Raw genomic sequence first — 16350 nt, forward strand, 5'->3', positions numbered from 1 at the left:
TCAGTTAACCATAGGGAGCCACCAGACTAGTAGCCATCGGTTGACCTGACCTCCATGAATTTGTCCAAGCCCCTTTGAAAGCCATCCGAGCTTGTGGCCATCACCACATCCCCTGGCAAAGAATTCCATAGATCCATGATGCACTGTTTGAAACAGGACTTCCTTTTGTTGGTTCTCCCTGGCCCTACCATTAAAAATCGCTGAAGTTGGAAATCCTGCCCCAAGCATAGAACTGGAGGGCTTTGAGAGCTGCCACTACTTTCACCTCTAAAAGTTTTGACAAAGAAGGTTTAGAAAAAGGTGTAATTCCCACTTTAACACATGTGAGTCAGAACTTCTTTTCTTATCCTGAGTCCCCAGAGAAGAAACCTATTTGGTGAAGCCAAAGGGGCCACATATAAGCGCATGGTCTGTGCCAATGGATCAAGGGAAGGCTCATGGCTTGCAGACGCCCAAAGGAGAGAGAACCTGCTGGAACAGGGAGGGGGACATCTTTATGATACTTTGGTTTGTTGTTTGCTCTTTGAATCCTAGAAACACCTCACCTCCCGTATCAATGAGACAATCCTACACTGCTTGGTTTGCATTTTTGAGCAGTTTCTATTTTTGAATGGTTCTTTTTATAATGTGCCCTCTTCCTTTGAGGTCAATCAGGTCAGTTTATGAAGTCAAAGAAAGAGACACAAATGCAAAAGAAGTCATATTGGGGGTGGGGGCCATCCACGGAACACTTTGCAACGGAAGTAATCCAGGTACAGCGGTAGCAATTCAATCAGGAGAGCAGAACAAAAGCAAGCTCAAGCTAACCCATGCATAGATAAGCAGCATATAGTTTTTAGTTCTGCTCAGCAACAAGAGCCTCTCCTGCTTTATGATTTCTTGCAAGATCTTCTCAGGGAATCTTGAAACAAAGGTATTCCAGAAGCCCCTCTTTACGTTTTGCACTTTGGATCAGGCCATCAACTGAACCTGGGAGCCACCAGAATAGTAGCCATTGATCGACCATCGGGTCTCCTGCAGTTCTGTGCTTTGAACTTGACCTAGGAGGTCCTTCTCCCAAGTCCTTTGCATTAGCTACAGGCAAAACAATGCAGATCTCATGGTCCCATGAAATCCAGAGTACAAAGAGTGGTAGCTACCAGCTTGGCCTTGAGGTCTTAATCAATCAATTCTAGAAGCCCCTCTTACGTTTAGTACTTTCGATCAGGCTGTCATCTGATCCTGGGAGTCACCAGACCGACCCGTCATCTAGTAGCCGTCGATCGACCCGTCTTCCATGAATTTGACCAAGCCCCTTTGAAGGCCATCTGAGCAACTGGCCGTTAGCACAACCCATGGAAGAGAACTCCAAAGGATATGCTTGACCAAGTACTTCCTTTTGTCGGTCCTACATTTCCTGGCCTTCCTTTTCATGGGATGACCTCTGGACTCTAGTGTTGGGAGAGAGGGAGAAAAGCTTCTCTATCCACTCTCTCTACTCCATGCAGCATTTTCGACAATCTGTACGCAGCGTAGTATATATTGAGCACACATATTTTGCATGCATTTCCGTCCTCCCTTGGTCATGCTGTCTTGTGACTTGACCTGCTTCGTAGGGCTGTTGGGAAGGCGAAATGGTGGAAGCCCAACCCTCGGACATGCAGCTCAGTGGGGACCCTGGACTCCCTTATTTTTCTGCCAAACTTTCTGCACAGGAATGGCTGGAGAATGCACAAGGCACACACATGGATTCCTCAAGCCAGCCACAATCCTGGGGATTCTGCTGCCTCCCACAGCCCTTGGGAGAACAAAACAGCCCACCAGGCAAGATGCCCGGAGATGCTGTGAATTAAGCTCTGTCCGGGCATTTAATATTTGGAGATGCTGTAGTGTCTCAGAGCTCACCCCTGCTCAGGAGACCTCTCACACCCAAGCATTTAGAACAGGGCTGCTCAACTTTGGCCATCCCGCAGATGTTGGCCTACAACTCCCAGAATCCCTTGCTACGGGCCACTGTGCCTGGAGATTGTGGGAACTGTAGTACAAAAAGAGCTGTGGGGCTAAGGTTGATCAGGGCTGGTCTAGACCTTCCCAAGTTAGGGGCCTCCAGATGTTGCTGAACTAAAACTCCCATCAGCACCTGCTCCCATTAATAAGGGAATGCACTCTATTCTGTGCTAGTCACACTTCCCTTGGAATACCCTGTGCATATTTATGCAACGGGTCATGTGGTATTGTCATTTTATAGATCTGATGTTTCCTCTAGGTATACAGGTTCAGACATTTTCCTTATATGTGTATTTTAAGTTATATAGATTTTCCTTGGGCACGGGGGGACCAAAACAGGAGGAAATCTATCTGCTCTTCAGAAGATGCTCTGGCTTTGTTTGGGTGACATTGCTTACTATCCACTTTTTGAGCTGTTTTCCCCCTGAATATTTCATTTCATAGCATATATCACACACACACACAAACCCGCAATGGTTTTTGTGTTTTTATTTTGGTCAAGTTCCACTGAGGGCTGCTTGCCAATTGAAAAACCATACTGCCAAAACACACACACACCCCCCACCGAACACTTCTGGTTGTCTTTTGGGGAGATGCTTGGGAAACACTTAAACTGCTGACACTCAACTAGTTCATATCAGATGATATCAAACTGATCACAAAGCAATTGCCTGACCCCTCTGCCAGTGGGCATCACAATCCCGTCCTTGTTGGCCTCCCCCCTTTTGACCATATATGGTTCCTTTCAAAGCCCCTCTCAATATGGCCTGCCTCTTTCTGCTGTCACAAGGAGAGCAACCACAGCCCCCTCCCACTTCTGCCCGCATCATAAGACTCCACTGTCCTCTGAGCCCCAATAAAAGCAGCCCACCTTTGCTGAGCAGCTAAGTCTCCCTGGGGGGGGGAGAGGGGAAACGGTTAATGTTTCCCCTTTGCCCCCGTGGGATGTGGGAGGGCGGCCGAAGTCCTGGGCTTTTTCCGCAATCTCACTCCCTGTAGGGGATCCAGGTTTCTGGTAGAGGACGCCGAGCTGTCTCCCTTAGACCCCTGCAGGCTCCTTCGGGAGCTCCTACTGGTAAGTTGGACCCTCACCCACCCACCCCATCCCCTTGGCATCCCATCCTTTCCCCACTTGCCTCCTACCCATCTAACACAGGGCATCTCTGTCTCTCTCTCTCTTTTTCAGGCCACCGTCTGACGTGCCCCTCTCGGGCTAAGGGCTGAAGCGGGGTCTCCCCCTCCCTGTAAGAATAAGCTCCCCAAGCAGCTCGAAGACCCAGCTCCCAAAGGTGTGGTCCTTCTGGTTGAGCCAGAGTAGCTCAAGCTGTGTCTGGGTGGGCTCATCCCTTGGTGGTCCTGCCCCAACACAGATTGACCAAGGCCCACTGTTTAACCTGGCCCTGCAGGCCTGGCTGGTTGCCGCTTTTTGGAGCCGAGAAGGAATTTTCCCCTGGGAGGTCTCTGGATCCCCAGGTTTTTTGCCTTCTCTGCACGGCCTTCCTCTTGAGCTCTGCAAGTGCCTTGGCTTGCCGCTGAAGACGAGTCAAGCAGTGGGTCTTTCCCCCTCCCACCCCTCCCCAAATAAAATATAAATAGATTTGAAGACTTGTTGCCTTGTCTTTCTTGGGTTGTCTCTTTCTTGTTGGGGCTTGTTGGAGTCAATGGGGGAAATTACTCATGTCAGGCAATGGATCTGGGGATCGATCAGGTTGATATTAGGATCCAGAGGTAGAATGTTTGATTGGGGCCAGGGAGATTTGAGTTTAAAACCCTCACTCCGCTAGCTCCTGCTTCTCAACTTAACCTACCTCACAGGGTGGTTGTGCAAATAAGAGGAAGGTGGAGGACACCACCTTGGGATAAGAGCGTAATTGGTGAAAAACCTCAGCACTTGAGTTCACCAATCTGTCACAGAATCGCTCCGTCATTCACTCTCCTTCCGAACAACACTAACGAAAGACACTTTCTCTTACTGGAGATGGGGTTGAGTTCAGAGAACATTGGCCCTACCGTTGAAACTTGCCACAGCTGGAAATCCTGCTCCAGTCACAGATGTGGAGAACATTTAGGGCTGCCACTTTATGTTTGTTTGTTTGTTTGTTTGGCCTCCAGAAGATCCGACAAGGGGGCATTACCCACAGAAACAAATGCAAGTAAGAGCCTCTTTTGTTATCTTGAGGCCCCAGAGAAGAATCCCCCACTTGGTGAAGCCAAAAGGGTCACATATAAGCACATGGTCTGCGCCAACAAATCAAGGGGGGGGGGCACGTGGCTTGCAGATGCTCAAAGGAGAGAGAACCTGCTGGAAAGGGGAGGGGGACATCCCAGGCTATGCTCAGTTACGCTACGTTGGTTTGTTGCTTGCCTTTGTGTCCAGGAGGTATAGAAACACTTCACCTCTAGTATCCACGATACAATCTCATCCTCTGCTTGGTTTGCATTTTTGAGCTGTTTCTATTTTCAGATATTCTTGTATTATTATTATTATTTATTCAACTTCTATAGCGCCCTTCCAAAAATGGCTCAGGGCGGTTTACACAAGAGGAATAACAAATAAATAAGATGGATCCCTGTCCCCAAAGGGCTCACATCTAAAAAGAAACACAAGATAGACACCAGCAACAGTCACTGGAGGTCCTGTGCTAGGGGTGGATAAGGCCAGTTACTCTCCCCCTGCTTAATAAGTGCTTAATCACCACGTTAAAGGTGCCTCTTTGCCAAGTTAGCAGTCATGTGCCTTCTTCATTTTGTGGAAGGGGCAATCCGGTCTGCCTGTGAGGTCCAAGTAAGAGACACAAATGCAAACGTAGTATCTTGGGGGATGATGGGTTCAACACAACACTTTGCACCGCCAGTGATCCAGATTCAGCGGTAACAATTTAATCAGGAGAGCAGATCAAGATCAAGTATGTTCATATTAACACACATACAAAAATAAGCAGCATATAGCTTTTAGTTCCAGTCAGCAACAAGAGCTTCTCCTGCTTTAAGAGTTCCTTGCGAAATCTTCCCAATGAACCTCCCCAAAAAAGTTATTCTAGAAACTCTTCTTACTTTTTATTTATTTGTTGATTTATCGCTTATACAAAAGGTCTCTGGGCAGTTCACAATATAAGCACCATTCATACATTAACATAATTAATTGAAAATACAATAAAAGCTCTTCAAACCAAGATGTAATCTATAAACTAAAAGCCTGACTACACAGGTATGTTTTGAGTTCCTTCTCAAAAACTTCCTCGTTTAGCACTTTGGTCCAGGCCATCAGCTGATCCAGATGCCATCAGTTAACCATAGGGAGCCACCAGACTAGTAGCCATCGGTTGACCTGACCTCCATGAATTTGTCCAAGCCCCTTTGAAAGCCATCCGAGCTTGTGGCCATCACCACATCCCCTGGCAAAGAATTCCATAGATCCATGATGCACTGTTTGAAACAGGACTTCCTTTTGTTGGTTCTCCCTGGCCCTACCATTAAAAATCGCTGAAGTTGGAAATCCTGCCCCAAGCATAGATCTGGAGGGCTTTGAGAGCTGCCACTACTTTCACCTCTAAAAGTTTTGACAAAGAAGGTTTAGAAAAAGGTGTAATTCCCACTTTAACACATGTGAGTCAGAACTTCTTTTCTTATCCTGAGTCCCCAGAGAAGAAACCTATTTGGTGAAGCCAAAGGGGCCACATATAAGCGCATGGTCTGTGCCAATGGATCAAGGGAAGGCCCATGGCTTGCAGACGCCCAAAGGAGAGAGAACCTGCTGGAACAGGGAGGGGGACATCTTTATGATACTTTGGTTTGTTGTTTGCTCTTTGAATCCTAGAAACACCTCATCTCCCGTATCAATGAGACAATCCTACACTGCTTGGTTTGCATTTTTGAGCAGTTTCTATTTTTGAATGGTTCTTTTTATAATGTGCCCTCTTCCTTTGAGGTCAATCAGGTCAGTTTATGAAGTCAAAGAAAGAGACACAAATGCAAAAGAAGTCATATTGGGGGTGGGGGCCATCCACGGAACACTTTGCAACGGAAGTAATCCAGGTACAGCGGTAGCAATTCAATCAGGAGAGCAGAACAAAAGCAAGCTCAAGCTAACCCATGCATAGATAAGCAGCATATAGTTTTTAGTTCTGCTCAGCAACAAGAGCCTCTCCTGCTTTATGATTTCTTGCAAGATCTTCTCAGGGAATCTTGAAACAAAGGTATTCCAGAAGCCCCTCTTTACGTTTTGCACTTTGGATCAGGCCATCAACTGAACCTGGGAGCCACCAGAATAGTAGCCATTGATCGACCATCGGGTCTCCTGCAGTTCTGTGCTTTGAACTTGACCTAGGAGGTCCTTCTCCCAAGTCCTTTGCATTAGCTACAGGCAAAACAATGCAGATCTCATGGTCCCATGAAATCCAGAGTACAAAGAGTGGTAGCTACCAGCTTGGCCTTGAGGTCTTAATCAATCAATTCTAGAAGCCCCTCTTACGTTTAGTACTTTCGATCAGGCTGTCATCTGATCCTGGGAGTCACCAGACCGACCCGTCATCTAGTAGCCGTCGATCGACCCGTCTTCCATGAATTTGACCAAGCCCCTTTGAAGGCCATCTGAGCAACTGGCCGTTAGCACAACCCATGGAAGAGAACTCCAAAGGATATGCTTGACCAAGTACTTCCTTTTGTCGGTCCTACATTTCCTGGCCTTCCTTTTCATGGGATGACCTCTGGACTCTAGTGTTGGGAGAGAGGGAGAAAAGCTTCTCTATCCACTCTCTCTACTCCATGCAGCATTTTCGACAATCTGTACACAGCGTAGTATATATTGAGCACACATATTTTGCATGCATTTCCGTCCTCCCTTGGTCATGCTGTCTTGTGACTTGACCTGCTTCGTAGGGCTGTTGGGAAGGCGAAATGGTGGAAGCCCAACCCTCGGACATGCAGCTCAGTGGGGACCCTGGACTCCGTTATTTTTCTGCCAAACTTTCTGCACAGGAATGGCTGGAGAATGCACAAGGCACACACATGGATTCCTCAAGCCAGCCACAATCCTGGGGATTCTGCTGCCTCCCACAGCCCTTGGGAGAACAAAACAGCCCACCAGGCAAGATGCCCGGAGATGCTGTGAATTAAGCTCTGTCCGGGCATTTAATATTTGGAGATGCTGTAGTGTCTCAGAGCTCACCCCTGCTCAGGAGACCTCTCACACCCAAGCATTTAGAACAGGGCTGCTCAACTTTGGCCATCCCGCAGATGTTGGCCTACAACTCCCAGAATCCCTTGCTACGGGCCACTGTGCCTGGAGATTGTGGGAACTGTAGTACAAAAAGAGCTGTGGGGCTAAGGTTGATCAGGGCTGGTCTAGACCTTCCCAAGTTAGGGGCCTCCAGATGTTGCTGAACTAAAACTCCCATCAGCACCTGCTCCCATTAATAAGGGAATGCACTCTATTCTGTGCTAGTCACACTTCCCTTGGAATACCCTGTGCATATTTATGCAACGGGTCATGTGGTATTGTCATTTTATAGATCTGATGTTTCCTCTAGGTATACAGGTTCAGACATTTTCCTTATATGTGTATTTTAAGTTATATAGATTTTCCTTGGGCACGGGGGGACCAAAACAGGAGGAAATCTATCTGCTCTTCAGAAGATGCTCTGGCTTTGTTTGGGTGACATTGCTTACTATCCACTTTTTGAGCTGTTTTCCCCCTGAATATTTCATTTCATAGCATATATCACACACACACACAAACCCGCAATGGTTTTTGTGTTTTTATTTTGGTCAAGTTCCACTGAGGGCTGCTTGCCAATTGAAAAACCATACTGCCAAAACACACACACACACACACCCCACCAAACACTTAGGGTTGTCTTTTGGGGAGATGCTTGGGAAACACTTAAACTGCTGACACTCAACTAGTTCATATCAGATGATATCAAACTGATCACAAAGCAATTGCCTGACCCCTCTGCCAGTGGGCATCACAATCCCGTCCTTGTTGGCCTCCCCCCTTTTGACCATATATGGTTCCTTTCAAAGCCCCTCTCAATATGGCCTGCCTCTTTCTGCTGTCACAAGGAGAGCAACCACAGCCCCCTCCCACTTCTGCCCGCATCATAAGACTCCACTGTCCTCTGAGCCCCAATAAAAGCAGCCCACCTTTGCTGAGCAGCTAAGTCTCCCTGGGGGGGGAGAGGGGAAACGGTTAATGTTTCCCCTTTGCCCCCGTGGGATGTGGGAGGGCGGCCGAAGTCCTGGGCTTTTTCCGCAATCTCACTCCCTGTAGGGGATCCAGGTTTCTGGTAGAGGACGCCGAGCTGTCTCCCTTAGACCCCTGCAGGCTCCTTCGGGAGCTCCTACTGGTAAGTTGGACCCTCACCCACCCACCCCATCCCCTTGGCATCCCATCCTTTCCCCACTTGCCTCCTACCCATCTAACACAGGGCATCTCTGTCTCTCTCTCTCTTTTTCAGGCCACCGTCTGACGTGCCCCTCTCGGGCTAAGGGCTGAAGCGGGGTCTCCCCCTCCCTGTAAGAATAAGCTCCCCAAGCAGCTCGAAGACCCAGCTCCCAAAGGTGTGGTCCTTCTGGTTGAGCCAGAGTAGCTCAAGCTGTGTCTGGGTGGGCTCATCCCTTGGTGGTCCTGCCCCAACACAGATTGACCAAGGCCCACTGTTTAACCTGGCCCTGCAGGCCTGGCTGGTTGCCGCTTTTTGGAGCCGAGAAGGAATTTTCCCCTGGGAGGTCTCTGGATCCCCAGGTTTTTTGCCTTCTCTGCACGGCCTTCCTCTTGAGCTCTGCAAGTGCCTTGGCTTGCCGCTGAAGACGAGTCAAGCAGTGGGTCTTTCCCCCTCCCACCCCTCCCCAAATAAAATATAAATAGATTTGAAGACTTGTTGCCTTGTCTTTCTTGGGTTGTCTCTTTCTTGTTGGGGCTTGTTGGAGTCAATGGGGGAAATTACTCATGTCAGGCAATGGATCTGGGGATCGATCAGGTTGATATTAGGATCCAGAGGTAGAATGTTTGATTGGGGCCAGGGAGATTTGAGTTTAAAACCCTCACTCCGCTAGCTCCTGCTTCTCAACTTAACCTACCTCACAGGGTGGTTGTGCAAATAAGAGGAAGGTGGAGGACACCACCTTGGGATAAGAGCGTAATTGGTGAAAAACCTCAGCACTTGAGTTCACCAATCTGTCACAGAATCGCTCCGTCATTCACTCTCCTTCCGAACAACACTAACGAAAGACACTTTCTCTTACTGGAGATGGGGTTGAGTTCAGAGAACATTGGCCCTACCGTTGAAACTTGCCACAGCTGGAAATCCTGCTCCAGTCACAGATGTGGAGAACATTTAGGGCTGCCACTTTATGTTTGTTTGTTTGTTTGTTTGGCCTCCAGAAGATCCGACAAGGGGGCATTACCCACAGAAACAAATGCAAGTAAGAGCCTCTTTTGTTATCTTGAGGCCCCAGAGAAGAATCCCCCACTTGGTGAAGCCAAAAGGGTCACATATAAGCACATGGTCTGCGCCAACAAATCAAGGGGGGGGCACGTGGCTTGCAGATGCTCAAAGGAGAGAGAACCTGCTGGAAAGGGGAGGGGGACATCCCAGGCTATGCTCAGTTACGCTACGTTGGTTTGTTGCTTGCCTTTGTGTCCAGGAGGTATAGAAACACTTCACCTCTAGTATCCACGATACAATCTCATCCTCTGCTTGGTTTGCATTTTTGAGCTGTTTCTATTTTCAGATATTCTTGTATTATTATTATTATTTATTCAACTTCTATAGCGCCCTTCCAAAAATGGCTCAGGGCGGTTTACACAAGAGGAATAACAAATAAATAAGATGGATCCCTGTCCCCAAAGGGCTCACATCTAAAAAGAAACACAAGATAGACACCAGCAACAGTCACTGGAGGTCCTGTGCTAGGGGTGGATAAGGCCAGTTACTCTCCCCCTGCTTAATAAGTGCTTAATCACCACGTTAAAGGTGCCTCTTTGCCAAGTTAGCAGTCATGTGCCTTCTTCATTTTGTGGAAGGGGCAATCCGGTCTGCCTGTGAGGTCCAAGTAAGAGACACAAATGCAAACGTAGTATCTTGGGGGATGATGGGTTCAACACAACACTTTGCACCGCCAGTGATCCAGATTCAGCGGTAACAATTTAATCAGGAGAGCAGATCAAGATCAAGTATGTTCATATTAACACACATACAAAAATAAGCAGCATATAGCTTTTAGTTCCAGTCAGCAACAAGAGCTTCTCCTGCTTTAAGAGTTCCTTGCGAAATCTTCCCAATGAACCTCCCCAAAAAAGTTATTCTAGAAACTCTTCTTACTTTTTATTTATTTGTTGATTTATCGCTTATACAAAAGGTCTCTGGGCAGTTCACAATATAAGCACCATTCATACATTAACATAATTAATTGAAAATACAATAAAAGCTCTTCAAACCAAGATGTAATCTATAAACTAAAAGCCTGACTACACAGGTATGTTTTGAGTTCCTTCTCAAAAACTTCCTCGTTTAGCACTTTGGTCCAGGCCATCAGCTGATCCAGATGCCATCAGTTAACCATAGGGAGCCACCAGACTAGTAGCCATCGGTTGACCTGACCTCCATGAATTTGTCCAAGCCCCTTTGAAAGCCATCCGAGCTTGTGGCCATCACCACATCCCCTGGCAAAGAATTCCATAGATCCATGATGCACTGTTTGAAACAGGACTTCCTTTTGTTGGTTCTCCCTGGCCCTACCATTAAAAATCGCTGAAGTTGGAAATCCTGCCCCAAGCATAGATCTGGAGGGCTTTGAGAGCTGCCACTACTTTCACCTCTAAAAGTTTTGACAAAGAAGGTTTAGAAAAAGGTGTAATTCCCACTTTAACACATGTGAGTCAGAACTTCTTTTCTTATCCTGAGTCCCCAGAGAAGAAACCTATTTGGTGAAGCCAAAGGGGCCACATATAAGCGCATGGTCTGTGCCAATGGATCAAGGGAAGGCCCATGGCTTGCAGACGCCCAAAGGAGAGAGAACCTGCTGGAACAGGGAGGGGGACATCTTTATGATACTTTGGTTTGTTGTTTGCTCTTTGAATCCTAGAAACACCTCACCTCCCGTATCAATGAGACAATCCTACACTGCTTGGTTTGCATTTTTGAGCAGTTTCTATTTTTGAATGGTTCTTTTTATAATGTGCCCTCTTCCTTTGAGGTCAATCAGGTCAGTTTATGAAGTCAAAGAAAGAGACACAAATGCAAAAGAAGTCATATTGGGGGTGGGGGCCATCCACGGAACACTTTGCAACGGAAGTAATCCAGGTACAGCGGTAGCAATTCAATCAGGAGAGCAGAACAAAAGCAAGCTCAAGCTAACCCATGCATAGATAAGCAGCATATAGTTTTTAGTTCTGCTCAGCAACAAGAGCCTCTCCTGCTTTATGATTTCTTGCAAGATCTTCTCAGGGAATCTTGAAACAAAGGTATTCCAGAAGCCCCTCTTTACGTTTTGCACTTTGGATCAGGCCATCAACTGAACCTGGGAGCCACCAGAATAGTAGCCATTGATCGACCATCGGGTCTCCTGCAGTTCTGTGCTTTGAACTTGACCTAGGAGGTCCTTCTCCCAAGTCCTTTGCATTAGCTACAGGCAAAACAATGCAGATCTCATGGTCCCATGAAATCCAGAGTACAAAGAGTGGTAGCTACCAGCTTGGCCTTGAGGTCTTAATCAATCAATTCTAGAAGCCCCTCTTACGTTTAGTACTTTCGATCAGGCTGTCATCTGATCCTGGGAGTCACCAGACCGACCCGTCATCTAGTAGCCGTCGATCGACCCGTCTTCCATGAATTTGACCAAGCCCCTTTGAAGGCCATCTGAGCAACTGGCCGTTAGCACAACCCATGGAAGAGAACTCCAAAGGATATGCTTGACCAAGTACTTCCTTTTGTCGGTCCTACATTTCCTGGCCTTCCTTTTCATGGGATGACCTCTGGACTCTAGTGTTGGGAGAGAGGGAGAAAAGCTTCTCTATCCACTCTCTCTACTCCATGCAGCATTTTCGACAATCTGTACGCAGCGTAGTATATATTGAGCACACATATTTTGCATGCATTTCCGTCCTCCCTTGGTCATGCTGTCTTGTGACTTGACCTGCTTCGTAGGGCTGTTGGGAAGGCGAAATGGTGGAAGCCCAACCCTCGGACATGCAGCTCAGTGGGGACCCTGGACTCCGTTATTTTTCTGCCAAACTTTCTGCACAGGAATGGCTGGAGAATGCACAAGGCACACACATGGATTCCTCAAGCCAGCCACAATCCTGGGGATTCTGCTGCCTCCCACAGCCCTTGGGAGAACAAAACAGCCCACCAGGCAAGATGCCCGGAGATGCTGTGAATTAAGCTCTGTCCGGGCATTTAATATTTGGAGATGCTGTAGTGTCTCAGAGCTCACCCCTGCTCAGGAGACCTCTCACACCCAAGCATTTAGAACAGGGCTGCTCAACTTTGGCCATCCCGCAGATGTTGGCCTACAACTCCCAGAATCCCTTGCTACGGGCCACTGTGCCTGGAGATTGTGGGAACTGTAGTACAAAAAGAGCTGTGGGGCTAAGGTTGATCAGGGCTGGTCTAGACCTTCCCAAGTTAGGGGCCTCCAGATGTTGCTGAACTAAAACTCCCATCAGCACCTGCTCCCATTAATAAGGGAATGCACTCTATTCTGTGCTAGTCACACTTCCCTTGGAATACCCTGTGCATATTTATGCAACGGGTCATGTGGTATTGTCATTTTATAGATCTGATGTTTCCTCTAGGTATACAGGTTCAGACATTTTCCTTATATGTGTATTTTAAGTTATATAGATTTTCCTTGGGCACGGGGGGACCAAAACAGGAGGAAATCTATCTGCTCTTCAGAAGATGCTCTGGCTTTGTTTGGGTGACATTGCTTACTATCCACTTTTTGAGCTGTTTTCCCCCTGAATATTTCATTTCATAGCATATATCACACACACACACATACACCCGCAACCGTTTTTGTGTTTTTATTTTGGTCAAGTTCCACTGAGGGCTGCTTGCCAATTGAAAAACCATACTGCCAAAACACACACACACACCCCACCGAACACTTCTGGTTGTCTTTTGGGGAGATGCTTGGGAAACACTTAAACTGCTGACACTCAACTAGTTCATATCAGATGATATCAAACTGATCACAAAGCAATTGCCTGACCCCTCTGCCAGTGGGCATCACAATCCCGTCCTTGTTGGCCTCCCCCCTTTTGACCATATATGGTTCCTTTCAAAGCCCCTCTCAATATGGCCTGCCTCTTTCTGCTGTCACAAGGAGAGCAACCACAGCCCCCTCCCACTTCTGCCCGCATCATAAGACTCCACTGTCCTCTGAGCCCCAATAAAAGCAGCCCACCTTTGCTGAGCAGCTAAGTCTCCCTGGGGGGGGAGAGGGGAAACGGTTAATGTTTCCCCTTTGCCCCCGTGGGATGTGGGAGGGCGGCCGAAGTCCTGGGCTTTTTCCGCAATCTCACTCCCTGTAGGGGATCCAGGTTTCTGGTAGAGGACGCCGAGCTGTCTCCCTTAGACCCCTGCAGGCTCCTTCGGGAGCTCCTACTGGTAAGTTGGACCCTCACCCACCCACCCCATCCCCTTGGCATCCCATCCTTTCCCCACTTGCCTCCTACCCATCTAACACAGGGCATCTCTGTCTCTCTCTCTCTTTTTCAGGCCACCGTCTGACGTGCCCCTCTCGGGCTAAGGGCTGAAGCGGGGTCTCCCCCTCCCTGTAAGAATAAGCTCCCCAAGCAGCTCGAAGACCCAGCTCCCAAAGGTGTGGTCCTTCTGGTTGAGCCAGAGTAGCTCAAGCTGTGTCTGGGTGGGCTCATCCCTTGGTGGTCCTGCCCCAGCACAGATTGACCAAGGCCCACTGTTTAACCTGGCCCTGCAGGCCTGGCTGGTTGCCGCTTTTTGGAGCCGAGAAGGAATTTTCCCCTGGGAGGTCTCTGGATCCCCAGGTTTTTTGCCTTCTCTGCACGGCCTTCCTCTTGAGCTCTGCAAGTGCCTTGGCTTGCCGCTGAAGACGAGTCAAGCAGTGGGTCTTTCCCCCTCCCACCCCTCCCCAAATAAAATATAAATAGATTTGAAGACTTGTTGCCTTGTCTTTCTTGGGTTGTCTCTTTCTTGTTGGGGCTTGTTGGAGTCAATGGGGGAAATTACTCATGTCAGGCAATGGATCTGGGGATCGATCAGGTTGATATTAGGATCCAGAGGTAGAATGTTTGATTGGGGCCAGGGAGATTTGAGTTTAAAACCCTCACTCCGCTAGCTCCTGCTTCTCAACTTAACCTACCTCACAGGGTGGTTGTGCAAATAAGAGGAAGGTGGAGGACACCACCTTGGGATAAGAGCGTAATTGGTGAAAAACCTCAGCACTTGAGTTCACCAATCTGTCACAGAATCGCTCCGTCATTCACTCTCCTTCCGAACAACACTAACGAAAGACACTTTCTCTTACTGGAGATGGGGTTGAGTTCAGAGAACATTGGCCCTACCGTTGAAACTTGCCACAGCTGGAAATCCTGCTCCAGTCACAGATGTGGAGAACATTTAGGGCTGCCACTTTATGTTTGTTTGTTTGTTTGTTTGTTTGGCCTCCAGAAGATCCGACAAGGGGGCATTACCCACAGAAACAAATGCAAGTAAGAGCCTCTTTTGTTATCTTGAGGCCCCAGAGAAGAATCCCCCACTTGGTGAAGCCAAAAGGGTCACATATAAGCACATGGTCTGCGCCAACAAATCAAGGGGGGGGCACGTGGCTTGCAGATGCTCAAAGGAGAGAGAACCTGCTGGAAAGGGGAGGGGGACATCCCAGGCTATGCTCAGTTACGCTACGTTGGTTTGTTGCTTGCCTTTGTGTCCAGGAGGTATAGAAACACTTCACCTCTAGTATCCACGATACAATCTCATCCTCTGCTTGGTTTGCATTTTTGAGCTGTTTCTATTTTCAGATATTCTTGTATTATTATTATTATTTATTCAACTTCTATAGCGCCCTTCCAAAAATGGCTCAGGGCGGTTTACACAAGAGGAATAACAAATAAATAAGATGGATCCCTGTCCCCAAAGGGCTCACATCTAAAAAGAAACACAAGATAGACACCAGCAACAGTCACTGGAGGTCCTGTGCTAGGGGTGGATAAGGCCAGTTACTCTCCCCCTGCTTAATAAGTGCTTAATCACCACGTTAAAGGTGCCTCTTTGCCAAGTTAGCAGTCATGTGCCTTCTTCATTTTGTGGAAGGGGCAATCCGGTCTGCCTGTGAGGTCCAAGTAAGAGACACAAATGCAAACGTAGTATCTTGGGGGATGATGGGTTCAACACAACACTTTGCACCGCCAGTGATCCAGATTCAGCGGTAACAATTTAATCAGGAGAGCAGATCAAGATCAAGTATGTTCATATTAACACACATACAAAAATAAGCAGCATATAGCTTTTAGTTCCAGTCAGCAACAAGAGCTTCTCCTGCTTTAAGAGTTCCTTGCGAAATCTTCCCAATGAACCTCCCCAAAAAAGTTATTCTAGAAACTCTTCTTACTTTTTATTTATTTGTTGATTTATCGCTTATACAAAAGGTCTCTGGGCAGTTCACAATATAAGCACCATTCATACATTAACATAATTAATTGAAAATACAATAAAAGCTCTTCAAACCAAGATGTAATCTATAAACTAAAAGCCTGACTACACAGGTATGTTTTGAGTTCCTTCTCAAAAACTTCCTCGTTTAGCACTTTGGTCCAGGCCATCAGCTGATCCAGATGCCATCAGTTAACCATAGGGAGCCACCAGACTAGTAGCCATCGGTTGACCTGACCTCCATGAATTTGTCCAAGCCCCTTTGAAAGCCATCCGAGCTTGTGGCCATCACCACATCCCCTGGCAAAGAATTCCATAGATCCATGATGCACTGTTTGAAACAGGACTTCCTTTTGTTGGTTCTCCCTGGCCCTACCATTAAAAATCGCTGAAGTTGGAAATCCTGCCCCAAGCATAGATCTGGAGGGCTTTGAGAGCTGCCACTACTTTCACCTCTAAAAGTTTTGACAAAGAAGGTTTAGAAAAAGGTGTAATTCCCACTTTAACACATGTGAGTCAGAACTTCTTTTCTTATCCTGAGTCCCCAGAGAAGAAACCTATTTGGTGAAGCCAAAGGGGCCACATATAAGCGCATGGTCTGTGCCAATGGATCAAGGGAAGGCCCATGGCTTGCAGACGCCCAAAGGAGAGAGAACCTGCTGGAACAGGGAGGGGGACATCTTTATGATACTTTGGTTTGTTGTTTGCTCTTTGAATCCTAGAAACA

The 16350-nt window shown here is 47.5% G+C and overlaps 3 long non-coding RNA genes across 3 annotated transcripts; all 3 read left to right on the forward strand.

The window, feature by feature from the left end:
* The first annotated feature begins 998 nt into the window (after window positions 1–998).
* On the forward strand, window positions 999–3589 carry LOC128342335 (uncharacterized). The gene is made up of 2 exons (XR_008314909.1): window positions 999–3061; window positions 3173–3589. It is a non-coding gene; the product is annotated as an uncharacterized LOC128342335 (long non-coding RNA).
* A 3201-nt stretch (window positions 3590–6790) lies between these two features.
* Window positions 6791–8861, forward strand: LOC128342333 (uncharacterized). Its single transcript, XR_008314907.1, has 2 exons — window positions 6791–8333; window positions 8445–8861. It is a non-coding gene; the product is annotated as an uncharacterized LOC128342333 (long non-coding RNA).
* A 2676-nt stretch (window positions 8862–11537) lies between these two features.
* Window positions 11538–14129, forward strand: LOC128342336 (uncharacterized). The gene is made up of 2 exons (XR_008314910.1): window positions 11538–13601; window positions 13713–14129. It is a non-coding gene; the product is annotated as an uncharacterized LOC128342336 (long non-coding RNA).
* The last annotated feature ends 2221 nt before the right edge of the window (window positions 14130–16350 follow it).

This window comes from Hemicordylus capensis, chromosome 2 (assembly GCF_027244095.1).
Source record: "Hemicordylus capensis ecotype Gifberg chromosome 2, rHemCap1.1.pri, whole genome shotgun sequence".
NCBI classification, from domain to species: domain Eukaryota; kingdom Metazoa; phylum Chordata; class Lepidosauria; order Squamata; family Cordylidae; genus Hemicordylus; species Hemicordylus capensis.